The following is a 21,931-nucleotide window of genomic DNA, read 5'->3' on the forward strand; positions in this document are numbered from 1 at the left end:
CAGTTCGGAATACTGTGGCTATGTCTGTCCTGCATACTGATATTAGGGCAGCCCTCAGTCTCGCTGGTGAAGTGCCCACGATCTTCGAAGATACCAATGTGTTACTAGGTGGTGAAATTTTGTGAACTGTTAGGCCTCATCCCTGAATTGGTGGGGAAGGGCGGCGGACTGTAACACATTATAAACTGCTCCTCATGTGGGGTTAGCCTTGCATGCTGACTTTTAGTGAGGGCGCTGATGATCATGATGTCGAGCGCCCTCTCAACTCAATTCATCATCATCACCAACCGTTTTCTTGACATAGTATGGCAATTTGACGTGGCATGGACTCAACAAGGTGTTGGAAGTCCTGTGCAGAAATATTGACCTATGCCTCTACAGCCGTCCATAATTGCGAAGTTGTTACCCGTGCAGGATTTTGTGCCCGAACTGAGCTCCTCGATTATGTCCCGAAAATGTCCAATATGACGTATGTCGGTCGATCTGGGTGGCCAAATCATTCGTACGAATTCTCCATAATCTTTTTAAAACCAATTGCCGCCTGGTGGCATGGCACATTGTCATCCATAGGGGTCCGGGGTTAGAATAGACCCGAAGTATCCCTGCTTGTCGTAAGAGGCGACTAAAAGGAGTCTCACACTTTTCAGCCCTATAAGTTCAGAATTACTTGAAACCCACAGGTGCCGAGAGGTGTTGATATACCTCGATGGGGACAGCTGAAAATGTGTTCCCCGACCGGGACTCGAACCCGGGACCTCCTGCTTACATAGCAAACGCTCTATCCATCTGAGCCACCGAGGAATAGCGCGACTGCAGGAACTTACCCTTGCACGCTTCCCATGAGACTCACATTCCCAACTGTCCACAATCTGCTTTCGTTATGTACCTAATAGATATTTGCCCATCCACTCATTACTCGCGCACACTAAGGTGACAATTCCAGTAAGATTTCGGGCAACCAGTGCACATTCGCACAGACGAAGGTCAATGGCTGTGTAGCCTTTAACTATATATATGAAGATAGTAACTGTTCTCGAAAGAACAGATACCATTGATCACCGTGCAGCTTCTCTAAAATAAATGGTAATTATTTGAAACCCTCAGCTGCCGACAGGTGGTGTTGATATATCTCGAGGTGGGGCGCTCCGCGGAACTCACGGACTTGGAACGTCGTCAGGTGATCGGGTGTCACTTGTGTCATACGTCTGTACGCGAGATTTCCACACTCCTAAACATCCCTAGATCCACTGTTTCCGATGTGATGAGGAAGTGGAAACGTGAAGGGACACTTCCAGCAAAAAGGCGTGCAGGCCAACCTCTTCTGTTGACTGACGGAGACCGCCGACAACTGAAGAGGGTCGAATGTGTAATAGACAGACATCTGTCCAGACCATCACACAGGAATTCCAAACTGCATCAGGATCCACTGCAAGTACTACGACAGTTAGGCGGGAGGTGAGAAAACTGGATTTCGGCTGCTCATAAGCCACACATCACGCCGTTAAATGCCAAACGACGCCTCGCTTGGTGTAAGGAGCGTAAACATTGGACGACTGGACAGTAGGAAAACGTTGTGTGTAGTGGCGAATCGCGGCACACAATGTGGCGATCCGGTGGCAGGGTGTGGGTATAGCGCATGCTCCGTCAACGTCATCTGCCAGCGTGTGTAGTGCCAACAGTAAAATTGAGAGGCAGTGATGTTATGGCGTGGTTGTGTTTTTCATGGAGGGGCTTGCACCCATTGTTTTGCGTGCCATCACCACAGCACAGTCCTACATTGATGTTGTAAGCACCTTCTTGCTTCCCACTGTTGAAGAGCAATTCGGGGATGGCGACTGCATCTTTCAACACGATCGAGCACCTGTTGATAATTCACGGCCTGTGGCAGAGTGGTTACACGACAGTAACATCCCTGTAATGGACTGCCCTGCATAGTCCTGAACCTATAGAACACCTTCGTGATGTTTTGGAACGCCGACTTCGTGCCAGGCCTCACCGACCGACATCGATACCTCTCCTCAGTGGAGCACTCCGTGAAGAATGGGCTGCCATTCCCGAAGAAACCTTCCAGTACCTGATTGAACGTATTCCTGCGAGATGGTGGGCCAACACCTTATTGAATTCCATCATTACCGATGGAGGGCGCCACGAACTTGTAAGTCATTTTCAGCGAGGTGTCCGGATACTTTTGATCATATAGTGTACCTACGCTATGTAGCTACAAACATGTAGATTCAGATATGTGACTGCGTTGGAAATTCATTGTATGGATGGGCACGTTAAGCTCGGCGGCCCCTTGGTGTAGTATTTGAGAGGAGTCGAATATTCGCTTAAGCTATCTTCACTTCTCCCCTTTTTTTGATTCTCACAATACTACATTGCACAAGAATTCTCTCGTTCACCTGAAAATAGACTTTTAGAAGACATTGGCTGAGAAGTCCTCTGTATGTCCTTAAACAAATATTATTTTTAATCATCAAACGTGTGAGTTACAAAATAAGCTGCTAGCAACATTACAGGCAAATGCCAATAAAAATATATCTGTGATGTTGTTGAATACACATTTTTCGGCTTTATCCGATAATTAATCCACTGGTATTTATTATTTCCACCGTGCTGAATGTTGCAGAAACGTACATTGAGATCAGTCTTTACAGCAGGCTATGTGATGAAATCGTTCACAAATTGTCAAGAGTGTTGAATAGTATATTCGTCAAGGACCTGTGCAGATAAAGAGCCCTGCCGATTTGCATCTGTGCCCTTCCCTTATCCGAGCTTCTGCTCCGTCTCGAATGATCTCGTTATCGACGGGAAGCTAAACTCTAATCTTCCTTTATGTATGCAACACCTCTCGTAATTGGTCTCGTACTACTTCACGGAACCTCAGACGACATACATCCGAAACGTATCTCAACTACTCATAAAATTTGTAACATTATTCGACGTACAAGATAGTCACTGCTCTCAGATACTTCAGAAATTTAATTTGATAAAACTACAAATGCATGACTGACTTATGGAAATTCCGATGTCAGTCTTTGCCAGCTGAAACACACAATAGACACGAACTTATTGCACTGCATAACTCGTCTTCGTAAAATTTTGACTTAAACGAGTTTCGAACCATCATTTTCTGGTGCATTACCTTGCCCAATTGAAATAATCTCAAGGAGCTGGCAGCCATTTCGTGGTCAGTGCGTCACAGGATTTATGCGGTAATAACCCTGTCATTGAGCGTCCCTAACTCATAAAACTAGGAATTCTTTTGTCCTCCACCAAGATATAAATCGTATTGTGGTACGGCAAAATAGCTATTGACCACTATCATCCCACTTCTGATTAGATACAATCTGTTCTAATAATTTTTCTGTCCCAATTCCCATACTGAGCGCCTCTTGTACACTTCTCATACCGTAATTTCTGTAAAATACTTCTAACAATAAGCACTAGGTGACAGTATACTTGCGAATGCGTGTCGCACATGCCACAGAGATAAAATCCGAAGAACTCTGTAATCAAACTGTACCCGTTGTAGTGGAAGACATGCAGCACCACGAATGGCGGTGGCTTACGACACTTCCACAGCTGTACCTGTGGCAGTGTTTTGTCGCATGCTGTCGGTCTCGCTCCTGTGACTCGCGTAGGACGCAGCCCAAGAATAATCCTGTGCTTACCGCGCAAGATCGGATCCAGCATCCGGTTGTGTGTGTGTGTGTGTGTGTGGGGGGGGGGGGGGGGGGTTCATATTTTAGTCAGTTTAAAACGAAGTTTTATCGACGACATATCTTTGGGAGGGGGGGGGCAGGTTGGGGGGGAGGTGGGGGGGGGGGCGATGGGCGGAAATGATTGACACCTGTAGCTCTCCAGCTTCTGTTGCTGTTCAGTAAATAGAGCACCTTCACCGTTGATTCTGCATGGACACAGAGGTACTGTAACTCCCGTCACCCCCCTCTTTGACAAATCTAGCTATAAGGTGCCACAAACGAGTAGGTTTTGAATATGAACAACAATAAAGTACGTGAGATGTTTGAAGTATTGATAATAGTAATATTAGTTATTATTTATCTACATGACATTTGTGTACATCGCTTTAGCGTAACTTTCAACAAATTGCAGTTGAGAAGAATACAGCATGTGAAAGGCACTCATCCTAAAAATTTGAGAAATATGTATACTGCATCTGGTTTAAGAACTGTAAGAGCAACAAACTCGCACAACTTCGACAACGTGATAGTATGCAAGAACATCATATGAATTATTTCTCAAGTCAACATCAGTTTTTCATGGCACATACTAATCATTCTGGGATGAATGAGGTATAGTCAGAAAGGCTTTTTAACCGGCTTCTGACACTGCATACCGATTTTTGTCTAAAACTTACTATTTGTGGAAAACTGAAACATAAGAGACTTTTTACTATGATAGGCAAAAGGGCTTCACGGCTGCCCAGCTTCATACGCATACTTTACGAAGCTAACTTGGTAGCCACGAATAAGTGTGTCCCTTTTGATATTGCCGGTCGATGTGGTCGAGCGGTTCCTAGGCGCTTTAGTCTGGAACCGCGCTGCTGCTACGGTCGTAGGTTCGTGTCCTGCCTCGGGTATGGACGTGTGTGATGTTCTCAGGTTAGTTAAGTTTAAGTAGTTCTAACTCTAGGGGACTGATGACCTCAGATGTTAAGTCCCATAGTGCTCAGAGCCATATGAACCATTTTTGAACCTTTTGATGTTAACTTATTACAAAGACCGTTTATCTGTTTTAAAGTACTTATCAACTGGATTATTTGTATACATCGTCGTAGATAATAATATTGACTACTGCGATAGTCCATTACCTCTGCCCGTCGTACAAGGTAACTTTTCCTAACTAATGTACTTTCCGAAACGACAAACACATTCCTTATTGTCTCCTTGAATTGTGATTTACCTATTGCTACTACGGCCTAACGCGCTTACTGCAATTAAAACTGTTTGTCGATTTAAAGTTAAATAGCCCTACTAGCAGTCCCTGATTTGTGCCCGTCGTACAAACCGGGACAAACATTCCGAATGGAAAACACACATACAAGAGGAAAGATATATGCAACAATGTATCATAAATTCATGATCATTATTTGTCGTTGCTCGATTCATTTTTAAATAGGAGTCGCTTAGATGCAAAACTGTCCATGTCCACTTTTTAAAAAAATTGAGTTGGCAACTCTGGATTGTAGAGCATGACATTTTACACATGCTTGAAATGCTATTTATGCTCAAAGCTCTCCATGTCCTATGGAAAACAGCTCACGAAAAGTGTGGTTAGATTTAAAACTGTCCATGTTCATCAGTAAGCTGGGTGCAAAACTTGCCTTGTCCCTTTTGACAAATCGTATTGAAGGCTGGGGTCATGTGACTGTAATGCAAGATGGCTACCATAAGCATGTAAACATTGTATTTGTGTGGTATCTTACAGCTGTTTATTCTGAAAGTGATACACATTCTCAGAATGCTATAAAAGTCCAAGGGGAGCCTAATTATAATTCTGAAATCAACATACCGGTGTCCGTATGCAAAGGTAGGAAACACTTAGGACACATGAACTCGAGCTGCATTACGAACACGGTTGTTCCTATTAATGAAAAGAAACTGGAGGATGTTTCAAAACTCCTCGAGAAACACTATGGTGAGTCCTGGAGGGAACGTGAATCCCTGTCGTGGTACATGACATTACTAGGTTCCAGCGGGTCAGGGGCATCAGTTGAATCAGAATGCCTAGCAGGAGAAGATGAAGACATTGTTCCAGATATGATGTATTAAGTGGATTGCAGTTTGTCAGTTGTTACACCACGTACCTTCAGAAATATTAAAAAAAATTAAAACTGAATACACAGTTTTATGTTCACCCCATATCCTCTCCTCACGTACAACAAGTCAGGTGCAAAACTGTCCAAGTCCATTTTTATTTTGCTTATATCTTACATGCATTGAGTTCCCGATTTTTTTTCAATAGCCCAAATGGTTTTGTACTAATCCATACTTATATATACAACATACAGTGTAGGGGAGTGTGTATTTACCCAGTGAAAATAGTTTTTCCACTTTTTCTCAAAACCGGTTATGGAGGACATGGACAGTTTTGCATCTATGCAACTCAATGTTTTCTCTTAATTTCCACAACTACCATTATACCAACGACTACATTTATTCTTAAGCCGCGCGGTTTAGGGCGCCGTGTCACGGATTGCGCGGCCCCTCCCGCCGGAGGTTCGAGTGCTCCCTCAGGCGTTTATATATATATATATATATATATATATATATATATATATATATATGGGGGGGGGGTTATTAGCATAAGTTAGTTTAAGTAATGTGTAAGTCTAGGGACCGATGACCTCAGCAGTTTGGTCCCTTGGAAATTCATACACATTTGAACATTATTCCAAATACTGTCATTATTTGAACTATAAAAGTGCGAAAGTTTCTCATGGATTCCCTGGTATAAAATCGACATATGTACTCAGTATTAACCGCATTTCATTTAGCACAATGTTCGTGAACACAGATCTGCACACGGTGGCTACGGGAGCGTGTAAATGTGGATAATGCTGTCTCTCTCCGTCGTTTCCGCCTGCGATCGAGTAAGGTCTGTCTTTCTGTTATTCTTTGTTTTCATTTTTGCTTTTCTTGTACTTACGGTCTTGCGGATGAATGATCTGCGTCAGTGAACGTACACACTTAGCTTTTCGGATTATTTTCTGCCATGGCTGATCTTCAGAATTCCTAGCCATTGTCGAGATTCGAAGTTTACTAAAGTTGGAATAACTTAGAAATTAATATAAGTGAAAACGAAAATACTTTTAATTAACTGTTCTTTTTCTTGAGGGTGTGGGTGGGATCTCAAGACGCCCATGACCCTCTGTCTCCCGTCACCCTCATAGGATCCGCGACTACAGCTACGAGCGAAAATTTGACAATACGGTCAAACTACTAAGGTCTTCATGGAAACACTGGCAAAGGTGGGGGTTCAGTCGCGACGAGTGAAAATGTATGCCGGACCAGGACTCGAACCCGGGATCTACAGCTCCATCCCGACAGTGTCCGTCGCAATTGCCCGGACTGTCTCGGCACGCCTCTCGGCCGACCCCCACCATCACCGAGCGCGGCCACCCGCAGTTCTCGTCCATGTCTCCATGCTCCCTACTGTGAGATTCCTGTAGAGGTCGAACGTAAACTGCATCTGCATTGAAGGTGGTGGATTCATAGCCCATCCAGGGGAATCAGTGTGTGAATGTGTGGTGTCTGTTCTTTCGGGCCAGGTATGAATCCACCATCTTTATTGCGAATACACAAAAAATGGTTCAAATGGCTCTGAGCACTATGGGACTTAACGTCTGTGGTCATCAGTTCGCTAGAACTTAGAACTTCTTAAACCTAACTAATCTAAGGACATCACACACATCCATGGCCGAGGCAGGATTCGAACCTGCGAATACACAATCACGTCCGTCGTCCTATGGGAAACACAAATTAGCGAGCAAGGGGGACTGCGAATAGGTGGCGCTGGGTGGGAGTGTGGGTCGCCCAAGGGGCGTACCAAGAGAGTTCGGACTTAACGCACGTGCCAAGCAGATGATCTCTGGTTCGAATCCCGTTCCGGAACACATTTTCACTCCTCGCCGCTGATTCTGCATAAAGTCCCGATGCGACTGGCATCAAAAATTCCTTCCCTTCCCTTTCCTTTCCTTTCCTTTCTTCCCCCTTCCACCTTCTATTTACGTAATACGTATCACAGCTGTGGATTCCGGGTGGTGTATGCTCTTTCGGACAACTCCGAAAGAACAGACATTATGCGTTCGTATAAAAGGTGAAGTATTACTCCATATCCCCGTCAGAGCACAGTAAGAAGGAAAGGCAGTTGGAGATTACTGTACAGTGAAGAACGTGTGGAACAAGACGTTTACCGTGAACAAACGGAAACCACGTAGGCCCATTGGCGTTAGCGACGTTCTCCAGGTCTGTGCTACCCCACGACCAGAGCGGTGTCCTATTTTTATCCCGGGCGACACGCGCGGCTCCCCGCCACGCGGTTAACTTCCCGAGCGTTTGCTTTCCGACGGCCAAAAGAAACACGCCGCCTGTTCATGCCGCGCGGAATGTCTTCCGTTATTCCCCTCCGCCCACCGGCTGGCGGGAGGCGGCCGAAGGCGCGGCCGCGGGGACGATTTGAAAGAATCCTGGCCCCCCACACACAGATGAGTCTCATTTCAACAGAGTATTCAGATCTGGTGACTGTGACGACCGCGGGAGATGCGACAATTCATCCTCGTGCTCACCAAACACGTCCTGGACGATGCGAACTGTGTGACAGGGGCGCTGTCCTCTTCGAAAACAGGATCACCATTTGAGGAACAAACATTGTACGTGGGATGCACCTCCTCAGCGAAAATAGTCATATAGACCTTGACAGTAATACGACCTTGTAGAATAACTGTGGGGCCCACGGAATACTACAGTACGGCTGCTCAAATCATCACCGATCCGCCTTCCAAGTTTCAGTTTTGAGACGTAAACTCGGCCAGAAGTTGGAAACGGCGTGAAACATGCCATCCGTGTAAACAACATTCTTCCATTGCTCCATAGTCCTGGTTTTTTATGGATTCGGTATCATGTTTTCCTGTTACGGGCATTGGCATCACTGATGGGTGGCCGGCCGGTGTGGCCGAGCGGTTCTAGGAGCTTCAGTCCGGAACAGCGCTGCTGCTATGGTCGCAGGTTCGAATCCTGCCTCGGGCATGGATGTGTGTGATGTCCTTAGGTTAGCTAGGTCTAAATAGTTCTAAGTTCTAGGGAACTGATGACCTCAGATGTGAAGTCCCATAGTGCTCAGAGCCGTTTGAACCATTTGATGGGTGGTTTGATGGGTGGCTTTGGAATTCCATTCTGCCTTGCAATTCCCTGTTTATGGGGCACCCTTCGTGTTGCTTTGATGCTGACAAGATTCGCTACTGCGGCATATATTGCTGCAGAGATTTTTGCAGGTGTTGTCATCTTACCTCTCGTCTTAATCCTCTTCAATGACCGCTTCTCACGATAGCTCAACGCATACTTCCGTCCGCGTAGTGACGTATCAATTAATTTTTTCCTCGGTATAAATCTTCGATACGTTGCCACTTGAAGCGCTAAACACTTTGGCTACCTTGGTTATCGAAGCCACCAAACGAACATCATCAATTCGCCCCCGTTAAAATTCACTTAACTCCGACTTAATGGAATCACAACCACACCGAACACTGTTCTGACCACGACTGGCGCTTGCCACTTACTGATGACATTGCACAGTTACCATTCATGGTCAGACACAAGTAAAAGAGCACAACCTGCAGGCTTCGCCAGAATCTGCATTTATGTTCAACCATGTATTTCTTGCGGTGTTGCAATATTTTTCTCCTCCTCCTCGATAGATCTTCTTTAATGTTTTAGTTTGCATCTTTTCTACTGATCTCCATCTACTTGCATACTCTGCAACCCTTTGTGACTTGCGTGGCAGAGAGAGATGGTATCACATGTTAAAGGTTTTTCTCGTTCGAATCGCGTAAGTAGTGAGGGAAGAATTATTGTATAAAAGCCTCAGTACTCGATGTAAGTAATCCAGTTTTGTCTTAAAGCTCGCTAAGGGAGCGATGCGCATGTGATGCAATATATTCCTAGGTTTGTCATTTATTGCTGGCTCTTGAAACTTTGTAATTCGGTCTTCACAGAATAAGGCGTGTAGCTTCGAGCGTCCGCCAATTCAGGTTCTACAACATACGTATCGTGCTCTCCCGCGAATCAAACAAAGCTGTGACCATTCGCGCTGCCCTGATTTGCATTCATTCAGTATCACCTCTCTGTTCTATTTCGTGCCGCGCGGCCTCTAGCGCCATGTCCCGAAATGCGCGGCCGCTGCCGCCGTAGGTTCGAGTCCTCCCTCGGGCATGGGTGTGTGTGTTGTGCTTAGCGTAAGTTAATTTAAGTAGTGTGTAAGTCTAGGGACCAATGACCTCACCAGTTTGGCCCCTTAAGAATTCACACACATTTGAACATTTTTTTCCTATTTCGTACAGGACCTACAGACTTCAACAATCATTGCAGATGGGACGCACAAGTGATTTTCACTGAGGTGGCAGAAGTCGTAAGATACTTCACAATATCGTGTCGGACCACCTCTTGCCTGGCGTAGTGCAACAGCAATCCATAATAGCGAAAGTGTTTGTGGTGCACGAACTGAGTTCTCGATTATGTCCCACAAATGTTTGTCGGGACCCTTGTCTGGCGATCTGGGTGGCCAGATAATTCGCTCAAGTTGTCCTAAATGTTCTTCAAACCAGTCACGGACAATTTTGGCCCAGAGACATGGCGAATTGTTATCCATTAAAATTCCATCGTTGTTTGGGAACCTGAAGATCATGAATAATGATGTCCAGTCAATGATAAGTTCAGTTGGACCATAGTACCCAGTCCATTCCATGTCAATACAACCCACACCATTTTGTAGCCACCACCAGCTTGCACAGTACCTTGTTAACAACTTAAGTCCACGGGTTCGTGGTGCCTGCACCGCACTCGAACCCTACTATCAGCTATTATCAACTATTATCAACTGAAATTAACTCATCTGACCAGGCCACGGTCTTCTAGTCGTCTAGTCCAACCGATATGGTCACGAATCCTGGAGACGCACTGCAAGCGATGTCGTGCTGTTAGCAAAGACACTGGCGTTGGTCGTCTGCTGTTAGAGCCCATTAACGGCATATTTCGAGCACTGTTCTAATGGATACGTCCGCCGTACGTCCCACGTTGTTTTCAGCGGTTATTTCACGCAGTGTTGCTCGCTTTTAGCGATGACAAATATACGCAAGCGCCGCTGCTCTCGGTCGTTAAATGAGAACCATCGGCCACTGCATTTTCCGTAGTGATAGGAAATGCCTAAAATTTGGTATTCTCAGCACACTTTTGACATTGTGGATCTCGGACTGTTGAATTCACTAACGATTTCCGAAGTGGAATTGCCCATGCGATTAGCTCCCTTTATCATTCCACGTTCGAAGTCTGTTAATTCCCGTCGTGCGGCCATAATCTCGACGAGAACGTTTTCACACGAGTGCAAATGACTGCTCTGCTAATGCATTTTCCTTTTGTAACTACTCTGTGCAATACTTCCGCCATCTCTGTGTGTGCATATCGCTGTCCCATGACTTAGATCACTGTATAAGCTTTCTGTTTTGTAGACTGACTGCACTGTCGCAGTGTTCCACCAATGCCATGGGTTATAGGACAACTGTTGTGATACGAGGGAATAACGTACATGGCCCTAGAGGCAGGAGTTGTGAGGGAAGAAACAGTAGGGAGGGAGTAGAGATTGGAATATATCGCCGCGGTGGCCGTGCGGTTCTAGGCGCTCCAGTCCGGAGCCGCGCTGCTGCTACGGTCGCAGGTTCGAATCCTGCCTCGGGCATGGGTGTGTGTGACGTCCTTAGGTTAGTTAGGTTTAAGTAGTTCTAAGTGCTAGGGGACTGATGACCACAGCAGTTGAGTACCATAGTGCTGAGAGCCATTTGAACCATTTGGAATATATCCAACGAATAATTGAGATTGAGAGTGTAAGCGCTACCATGAAATACAGAGAGGAAGTCGTGCAGGGCGCATCAAAACAGTTACAGACTGATAACCCAAACCTTGTAGCATCGTATTCTAGTAGAATTCGTAATTTGGGGGGGGGGGGGGAGAGAGAGAGAGAGAGAGAGAGAGAGAGAGAGGGAGGGAGAAAGTGTTCGTTGCACAGAAGGGTGCACAAGTATAATATGTGGTGTCCAGTCCATAACCTCATGTTCAAATGGCTCTAAGGTCTACGGGACTTGACATCTGAGTCATCAGTCCCATAGACTTAGAACTACTTTAACCTAACTAACCTAAGGACATCACGCACATCCATGCCCGAGGCAGGATTCGAACCTGCGACCGTAGCAGCCGTGTGGTTCCAGACTGGTAGCGCCTAGAACCGTTCGGCCGCAACGGCCGGCTAACCTCATGTAGACAGCTCTCTAAACATTCGGACGTAGTGACAACGACCCAACAGTACATTTACTACCGCATGAAAATTGTCGTCAGCAATCACGACACAGAAATGAGGGAAGTATTTTCGGACATATCTGACCACTTACACGGTGATGTGAATAAGCATTCAAGTGGTCAAATTAATGTTAATTAAAACCGAAATTATATCTGCACAACAACATGTATTCCATAGAAGACTTTGTAAATGGTCGTATTCTCTCTCTCTCTCTCTCTCTATATATATATATATACACACACACACACACACACACACACACACACACACACACACACACACACACACACAGAGAGAGAGAGAGAGAGAGAGAGAGAGAGAGAGAGAGAGAGAGTACGTAAATAGCTAAATAGTAAGCATGCTGCTTTATTTGCCACCGAGAAAGTTGTGTAATTGTAAACTAACTGGCTCGTTCCACATCGTAACGAGACAGCGTAATTATGATATATGAATCTGCGAGTAATTAACTGACTAATTTATCTACATAACAGGCAGTTCCTACAACTGAAAATGCAAACATTGAGTGCACTGGACTGTTACCGGTTTTAACCTTTCAGAACTGTCGCTAGAGAAAAACTGCCCACTCTCGTCGAAGACGATGTCAGGCTGAAGGCGAGACGTGGAAGAAACAAAATGACCGATAAGTATGCTGTATAAACACACTCATAATACCAACATCACGCACATAGGATAAAACTAAACATTCAGTTAATGTAAATGTTGGTCGAGATGGAAGTGGCATAGATGAGTCGAAATATTTTCACTTCTGTGTAACGAGCAGACCATCCCTTAGACTCTTCTGTAACTGGGAAAAGAAGGCAGATGTAATGCTAATTTTAGGGTTACCCCAAAGAAGTATTGTAGGGCTGTTATTGCTCAGAATGAGTGGAAATGGCAAACTTTCTAAGTGAAAATTTCATATTTGTCAGGAGAATATAAATATCTCTCCTTGTAAATAATTTAACTGTGTCCAAAATACTGATAAGATATTGTGACTCGCATTCTGTAATGATATTTTGCAGATTGTACTCTTTTACTGTGACGTTGAGGAAGAATTGACAAAGTTTATCAATTGGTCTTATAGTTTTTGAGACTGATAAATATTTCGGGTCTTTCAGATGAAGTACAACATGTCATACATCGGCCATGGTCTTTCTGCTTTTGAATACACTAACGTTTTCCCCATTCTCCTGTTTCGGATTAAGAATTTTTGTGGGATACCGGAATCATTCTGCATTTGGAGATCTTAAACATCTGCCTTGACAGTCATATTTCAGCAGCATCTTAAATATCAAAAAAGGCGTGTGTATTACTGAAGTTAGCATGCACCGGGTTCATAGCTTTCGCTGACTCTACAGTTCTCCGTTACGAATAGGAAGCGTGTCTCTTTTTGTTTCTGTGTAATTCCAGAATCTTCTTTCCATTACAAAGATGCTTTATTGGTGTTCTAGCTACGCGCCGGGGTGTTACACGCTGTTAGTCACTTATTTATGAATGGAAATATTAATGCCGAAACCCACTATCCACGCTTATGCGCCATCACAAAAGTTCTCTCTCGGGAGAGTGCCAGCCGGTAAGGTCGCTTCCTAAGCTCGGAATCAGCCACAGATGCCTGTTGACAGTCTCAGTAGTCTATACCAGCCGCAGCGTCCCGTTAACAGCTGAACTGCATGTTCATTTTCACAGCTATCACATGCGTGGCTGTTCACGATCTCCTGTGAATGAAGAGTATTGAGAACAATTTTTCCGATCAGAAAAACAAGAACTGCGAAAGTCACGAAACTGGTGGAAAAAACTCTTGTCATCAGCTTGTAGTAGCCCATGTAGCATGGTATGCCACTAACCCTTCATCAGTATGTATCTCCTGTGCTCCTACGCCAGTATGGAGAACTCTCCTATGTTTGTCCTGAAGTACTAAGTGAGAATGATGATTAATGTTGTAGGGCGTACGGGGGTAGCCTAACTGCTCTCCAAAAGCAGTAGCTCAAAGTTCGGATCCCAGTCTGACGCAAGTTTTTGTTACCTACGAAGTGTTTTAAATGGTTCATTGTTTGAGAAAATACCAACACCAAGAAATAATGAACCCAGTGTATCGAAACTGGACGGGCATGTAGAATGGGACACCAGTAACAAGTGACGAGACATTACTGACGTGGCATAAACTTAAGCCCAGCAACGACTGGAAAGCTAGGCCTCATTATTTGGAGAGCCACGTTCACATGAGAAAATTTGTCACTCCACAAAACCGAAACATTTCTTGGTGTAATATGAGTAATTTATGCGATAATTTCCTGTCGGATTCGGATGCGGCGTTCACAGCGTTTGTTATTGCAGGATCTGCGAAAGCATCGCGTTGTATGTGAATAATGCGCACCGACTGATATTTCGGCAGGAATTAAAGTAATATTTAATGCAGTTCCGGATGAGATGTGGTGAAATAATAATACGGTGTGTGCGTGTGCGGGGAGAGAGAGAGAGAGAGAGAGAGAGAGAGAGAGAGAGAGAGAGACGCGACGCAGACCGGGAACAGTCTGTCGCTGATTCATTTGGTGCTTTTTTTTCCAAGCTCTCTTCATTTCCAGAAACTTCCACCCCCTCCTCCAATCCCCTTCTCTTTTTTTAGATTACAGTTTAAGTGCTTTTAGGTCTGCTCTGACGAGTACTTACCAAAATGGACACTGCTCCACTGGATGTATAGGGCAGCACATATATTTTTGTCGAATTTTCTTTTTCACAAATTGACTGTACATTAGAATAATGTGATAACAATTCACTTTCAAGCCCTACTTTCAGACCCGCCCTGTTAATCCTTTCGTGGTTAAAACTCATTTTGCACATATTTGAAAAATAAAAGGCCGGAAACTTTCTCGTCAATATTACACTCACACCCATGGACATTTTTAAGCGGACTTATTTTGAAAACTGTTTAGGTAGGCCTATGTGGCCCATGTCAGTGTTTTCATTGGAGCCTAAGATTTTCAAATCTGAAAATGCCTTTGACGTATCACATACCAGTGTTGAATTTTTTTTCCTGTTGTGGAAAGTTTGCCAGGGCATGAACGTCGAATTTTATTACATATTACGTACCAACTACGAGGGTGAGTCAAATGAAAACCTTAAATTTGTAATAACAAATCGAAATTTCGCGCCGTTATCCTGTAAGTTGGTACGCGTGCTACAAACAGCGTGCAGAATGGCCTGTAGGTGGCAGCATAGTGCAGATGCACACATACCGTCGCAGTATCAGTATAAAGATGGCCACCCCACTTGCGACTTGCACCAGGGAAGAACAGCGTTCTGTTATTCGGTTATTGCGTAGTGAAGGTGTGAAACCTACTGAAATTCATCGACGAATGATGAAGGTTCGGTATGGTGATGCATGTTTGTCGCAGCAGCAAGTCTATGAATGGAGTACGAAGTCCGCAAATGGTGTGACTTCAGTGGAAGATGCTCCTCGTCCAGGTCAGGCACAACGGGTTGTGATTCCACAGAACATTGCAGCAGTTGAAGCCATAGTGAAGGAAATCCGCCGAGTGACACTGAATGACATTGCAGCATGTTTACCGATTAGTCATGGGTCAGCACACCACATTGTGCATGATGTGCTCCAGTTTCACAAAGTGTCTGCAAGATGGGTGCCACGGCAGCTGACTCCTGAAATGAGAGAACGACGTGTTGATGCTTGTGAAGAACTTCTTCGGCGCTTTGAACGAGAAGGTGATGGCTTCCTTGCAAGAATCGCTACTGGGGACGAAACCTGGGTTCACTTCCACCAACCGGAAATGAAGAGAGCGGCCAAAATCAAAGAAGTTTCGAACAGAACCATCAGCAGGGAAGGTTGTGCTGACACTTTTTTGGGACGAAAAAGACGTCATTTTGGAGGATTACATGCCTAGAGGGACCACTGTCACCAGTGCATCATACACAGATCTCCTAAAAAAAATCATCTGCGGCCTGCAATCAAATCAAAGGGACGTGGATTGCTGTCAGCAGGTGTACTTTCGCAACATGACAATGCAAGGCCCCACACTGCCCGTACAACAGTTGCAACAATCACAGACCTGCATTTTGAGTGTCTTCCTCATCCACCATACTCACCAGACCTTGCCCGAAGTGATTTCCATATGTTTGGACCACTCAGAGACGCAATGGGAAGAAAGAAATTCCGTTCTGATGAAGAGGTACGCCACGCGGACTACCAAAAGAATTTTTTTTAAGGAATTTATGCACTTTGTAAGCGCTGGAGGACTTGCATTGAGCGTGAGGGGGATTATGTTGAAAAGTGATACAGCTTTGTACTACTTCTGCACAACAAATAATATTTAAAAAAATATTTAAGATTTTCATTTGACTCACCCTCGTAGCTGAGTGCAGTGATGTCTTAAAACAGTGCCTGTGAAGTATAAGGAAACATCATTGGTCACTTCAGGCATTCTTGGAGTAGAGAAGATGGCCATTTTGATTTTCGTGAAACAAAGACGCTGTGCTAGCTACAAACACTCTCCACCCCCACTTGATCGCTCACAGCCTTCTACTGGGTGACTCCGCAATGTCATTAATTTTCAGGGATGATAGGAAAGGGCAAAAATATCAATTTGAGGTGAGGGGCTCTGGTCCGGAAAACTACAGAGTCGAAAGTTGTAAGCGAAAATCGTGATAGTGGAATACATGTATATGTCCACTGTCAGAAGTATCGGTACGATTTTCGCTTACAACTGTCGAATCAGTCGTTACCAGACCAGGGCCCTTCACGTCAAATTGGTACAATGGCCCTTCTCCATAATCCCTGAAAGCTTGTGATCTCCTCACGGAATCACCCTGTATGTTCCCAGCACACGGTCCGTATTATTTTTCTCCAAATTCCGGTAGTTCCGTGCTAGATGATAGCACTAGATAGAAATGGGATAGACACACTCCAACGATCAAAACGGCGTATTACTGACTGCGGTCTGTGTGTCGCATAAACCGTGGCACACAAACACTACAATGTCGTCAGCAAAATAAAATTCGTTCACAGAATTCATTTAACACACAATCCTTTTTATTTTTCCCAGTTTAGGAATGAGTACTTGTTCAGGAACTGACGAAAAGAACATCGGCCACGAACGTATCTTACACCATTCCAGTTCTGTCTAAATAAAACTAGGAATTTCTGTGAAGCGCCTGAATGCGTTAATTTTTCTTTTTATCAGGTTTGTGTGGTGTAGGTAAAATGTTTATTTTCGTCATCCAATACACACGTCGCAGTTTGTGCCGCTACGGGGAATAAAGAAGGAACTGTTCCATTGTTAGCAAAATATACATTATTCAAAAATTATCATAAAAACGGTGTAACAGGAATTGTTATGCAATTTTAATTTCAAGAAATTAAAGCCCCGACTGGTGGAAGTAATGTAACATCTTACACTGCCATGATTTTATTTCCTCTACTAATCACTTGTGTAAGAACTACACCTGCAGCAGTTTATTTGTTGATAGGAATTGAAAGTTACTCAAAAAATTAATGATTTGAGGCATTTTTGGTATGTTTTAACGGCTTAAAATTCGCGTGTTTGCGCTTTGGACGCCGCTGATGCCGCACTAGCCAGGAAGGGCTTTACAAACCGCTGTTACAAACGGCCGGATGTATTTTCCCTTAATGAAAAATTTCAGGGTAGGTTTCGACGTGACGGATTGGTCCATTCCATTGTGTAAGTCACACGATCATTCGATTGTGGAATGGATTTTTTCATTGATCGTAAGATTGTTAAATCAGTATTTATGACACTCCTTTACATGACAGTCCAAAACACCTTTCTCCTGGATTAATTTTTCATCAGCTGGTTACTTAGATCCAAATATCTCGAAAAAAATTTTGAGCACATTTCACTTCTAAGATCTTGCGTGGGTCACATTGCAGACGATATTATTTGGAAAAAAAAATTATATGCAAATGTTCAAATATTTGTGAATTTCTGAGGGACCAAATGGTTCAAATGGCTCTGAGCACTATGCGACTTAACTTCTGAGGTCATCAGTCGCCTAGAACTTAGAACTAATTAAACCTAACTAACCTAAGGACATCCAATGCCCGAGGCAGGATTCGAACCTGCGACCGTAGCGGTCGCTCGGTTCCAGACTGTCGCGCCCAGAACCGCACGGCTAAGGGACCAAACTGATGAGGTCATCGGTCCCTACACTTACACACTAGTTAAACTAACTTACGCTAAAAACAACAACAACACCCATGCCCGAGGGAGGACTCGATCCTCCAGCGGGAGGGACCGCAGTGACATGGCGCCTCTAACCGCGAGGCCGCTCAGCGCGGCAATTATATGCGGCGTTCCTAGCAAACTGAAACACAATAGTTGATTTAATGCTTGCTGCTTTATTTCATCATGGTCATAAAATTTGGTTTTGAATTCCTTTGCACCACTTGTATTGATTACTACCAGTAACTTGTATAGTAATTTCACAAATATCTGTTCTGATTTTAGATATGGATTTTATTCATATGAATTAGATTATACCGTATGTTTCATTGTTACGACCACACATCAGCGCATGTTAGAACAATTTGAAATAATGGCAATGAATATCCTTTTATAGTTATTATAAATTAATAAATTAAATAACATTGCCAGCGCAGTCATCGGCGATAAATCGTGTACTTGCAAGTACGGGACACACTCCTTGTTCAAGGAACCTACATGTAGAGTGACACTGACGTTGAAGCTTACATCAGAACAACACTCTATCGGAGTATGCTATGGCCTTCGGCGTGCTGTACTTACTTGTCTATTGCAAGATTCGTGTCTTGTCAGTCTCTCATTTTAACGCAGTCTGAATCCGTCAAGTATGGACTGTACTTTACTCGGTGCGTTCAAGACGGAATGTTACAAATAAGGTGGTATTAAAATTGTTCTATTTCTCGTATGCTGGATTAACCTCTTCATTTGGTTCCTTTTTTTGTCGACAATGTTATCTGAAGTTCCACATTGCGTTGTTGAGATAGCACTTAAATTCAAATTGTTAACAATCACGAAACCGTGAAGTGAATTTATTTGAAGCTGGGAAAACATTTGAAGGTATAAATTTGATGGGGTTCTGCCAGGTAAAGGTATTTCCATACATTTTGCTTCTAGGAGCGGCGCAGAGCACGTTCGCCACTCACTAATGTTATACGCAATGGTCTACTGTTACTCCTATCCCAGAATTCCACGATGTGAACTTAATTTTCTGGGAATATGAAGCGGGCAATACTCTAAATAAAATTAACTCTCCGTCAAAATTTACATTTCCCTTCACCGAAAGAATGCCACTTTACATCTGAATCTTTTCTTGAGATTGCTAGTGTGCGGTGGTTCCAGCAAGTGCAGGTTTTACGATTTCATATGAAGAGTGTTTTATTGCACGGCACGTTACTGTTCCAGGAATTGCAAGTCCACCGCTGCCAGTCTCTCAGGACACCTCCTCAAAAGTTTCATACGGCACGATAGGACCAGCAAGGGCCTTCTTCATCAGCATATGTAACCCACGCCTTGTGAATTTATTTGACTCGTAAAATGCGGAATGCTCGGCGTAAGTGAATAGTGGATTCACACTCTATAACGTCTAGTACAAAGGGACGACCTTGCTTGGTAGGGATACATAACAGAGGGATTGTGTGGCTGCAAGGACAGCGGAGTTTGGAACTGCTTGAGTATCAACGTGGCTATTCTTTTGCTTTATTGATAATCACGTCCTCTATTCTAAACCAAAGGAACGAGGGGAGGTGGGGGTGGAGGGTCGTAGCAGCCCAACCACCGCTCATCAGCGATAAATTATTTTAACTATAACTGTAAAAAGCCGAACTTTCAACAATTTTCACGCTTTCCGTATCTGCTTACCTCCGCCCATATGGATCCTGTGCCATCTCAGCAGTTTTCCACTCTTCCTCACCCACCTCGAACACCTCCGCATATCCTCTACTATCCACAAACCACATGGTTTCCCCTCTGATTACCAATATCGATATGCTGCTGCGCCAATACCAACACATCCCACCGACGCTAACTTTATCCACACACACTCCATATCCTATACCAACGTAACTCCAACTGACTCCCTCGCCCAGACAATGAAATCCGCCCCGATATTTATGCGTCTTACCTCTTACACTCTGTTAAGAAAGATCGTGGTCGGATCATCAGTAGAGAAATGTTTGACGTATATTAACAAAACAAGAATGCAATTACAATTAATAATACGTCCAGTCACCTGCAGCTTTGATAATTGCTTGGCATGCTCCAAGTAGGCTGAAACCAAATTTTCCGCCTATTCACGTGGAAGAGACCTCCGAATCCGTAGAAATTGGATTGGCAGTTGCATCAAAGTGAAGATCTTTCTTCCTTGCAACTTCATTTTGACGTCAGACCATACATGTTCAAAAGGATTGCCGTCAGGCGACTGTGAGCGCCAATCTGGTACCTTTCTCCTTTTTCCAGTTTTACAAAACCTACTGCGGAGTTTCGCATTATTGTCACCCTGCAGTATCCAGTCTTCATTTTTGTCGATGAACCAACGCTTGTCAGTCGGCATCAAACATCTTCGATAAACGGGACGCGTAAGATGCACGCATTTATCTTTTGTGTATCTCAGTCAAGATTTCAAAGTAAACTAATGCCTTGTGGACATTGCGTGAAGGTCAAAGGTTCACTCTGTTGGATTGTGAAAGAACTAAGGGGGTATATTTTACCATCTGTGTGTAATGGCGGCCACGCTCTTACTTAACAGACTGTATAACTCTTCCCCACCTTCCCTACTCCACACCAGAGCTCCTCTCCTCCCTATCCCTCTCTTCTTTACCCCTCCCTTCTCCTCTTGATACCACAGAGCCACCCACACACCAGACTGCCCCTCATTTGCTGTCTTCCCACTGTCCACTCCATCATCTACTTTCTTTTCAGTAGATAATACCCAACGCACCACTATTTCTATATCCATATCCTTCACCCCTGTAGAAAACGTTTTACCCTCCCCAAATCCTTTTTCTTCCTCTGAAAGTCCTTTAGATTTTTTAGTGAAAGTACAGTGTTTTTCCTACGAAAACATCACCGTTTCTGTAACGTGTTTAAAATACGCTGTACATTTTTGTTTTATGTTTATCTTTCAGCCTTTCGATTTTAATTTAAACAGAAGAGAAAATCAACACTATTAATCAGTCGAGTGGAGAAACCCTGAGAAATCACAACAGTGTTACTGTTATGTAAACATCAACTTAAATCATACTTTCATAGATTTTCAAAGATCTAAAAAATTTTCACCTTGTGATCATATTTGGATCGTCTTTATTTACATTTTAAAGCTGCAAGGACACCGGTGCGGAACGTTTGTACCACTGGCAGCTGCTGCCCCCCCCCCCATCCGGCCATTCATTACGGACGAGGAGAATGAACATCTGCAGCGTCGTTTCGAACACGACGTGTAGTACGGGACATACTCTTATGCAGTCTCAGTCCTCGAATACCGATCTCTAAATTTACCCAACAGGCTATCACGGGAACAACCTCGCCGAACTCCAAAGATCCTCACTGACACAAAAAAAACTGTCACGATAACGTTGTTAGTGTTCGATATGGGTGACCAGAGAGGGCAGAACTTGGTGCTGGCACGTAGGGTACTCATCTAGGGTGGCCGCCGAGTTCGACGTCCCCATCCGACGCACGGATCTCCGTCAACAGTATCGCGTGCCCTGACTCCGCGCGGCGCGGCGGAGGGATCTCGGACATAGCCCGGACTGCGGTTTCCCCGCCAGGAACCGTACTCCACTATCTCTCTTCTCTTCGCCAACCAAATACTCTCTTTATTCAAACTTCCTCTCTCA

General features: G+C 44.2%; 1 protein-coding gene and 1 non-coding gene across 5 annotated transcripts in view; one reads left to right on the forward strand and one right to left on the reverse strand.

Moving 5' to 3' along the window:
- LOC126484579 (semaphorin-1A) overlaps positions 1 to 21,931 on the forward strand; it is an 893,741-nt gene that overhangs the window by 379,674 nt on the left and 492,136 nt on the right. The window lies entirely within an intron of this gene.
- Trnat-ugu (transfer RNA threonine (anticodon UGU)) lies at positions 728 to 801 on the reverse strand. The gene has a single exon. It is a non-coding gene; the product is annotated as a tRNA-Thr (tRNA).

Source organism: Schistocerca serialis, chromosome 6 (genome assembly GCF_023864345.2).
Source record: "Schistocerca serialis cubense isolate TAMUIC-IGC-003099 chromosome 6, iqSchSeri2.2, whole genome shotgun sequence".
NCBI classification, from domain to species: domain Eukaryota; kingdom Metazoa; phylum Arthropoda; class Insecta; order Orthoptera; family Acrididae; genus Schistocerca; species Schistocerca serialis.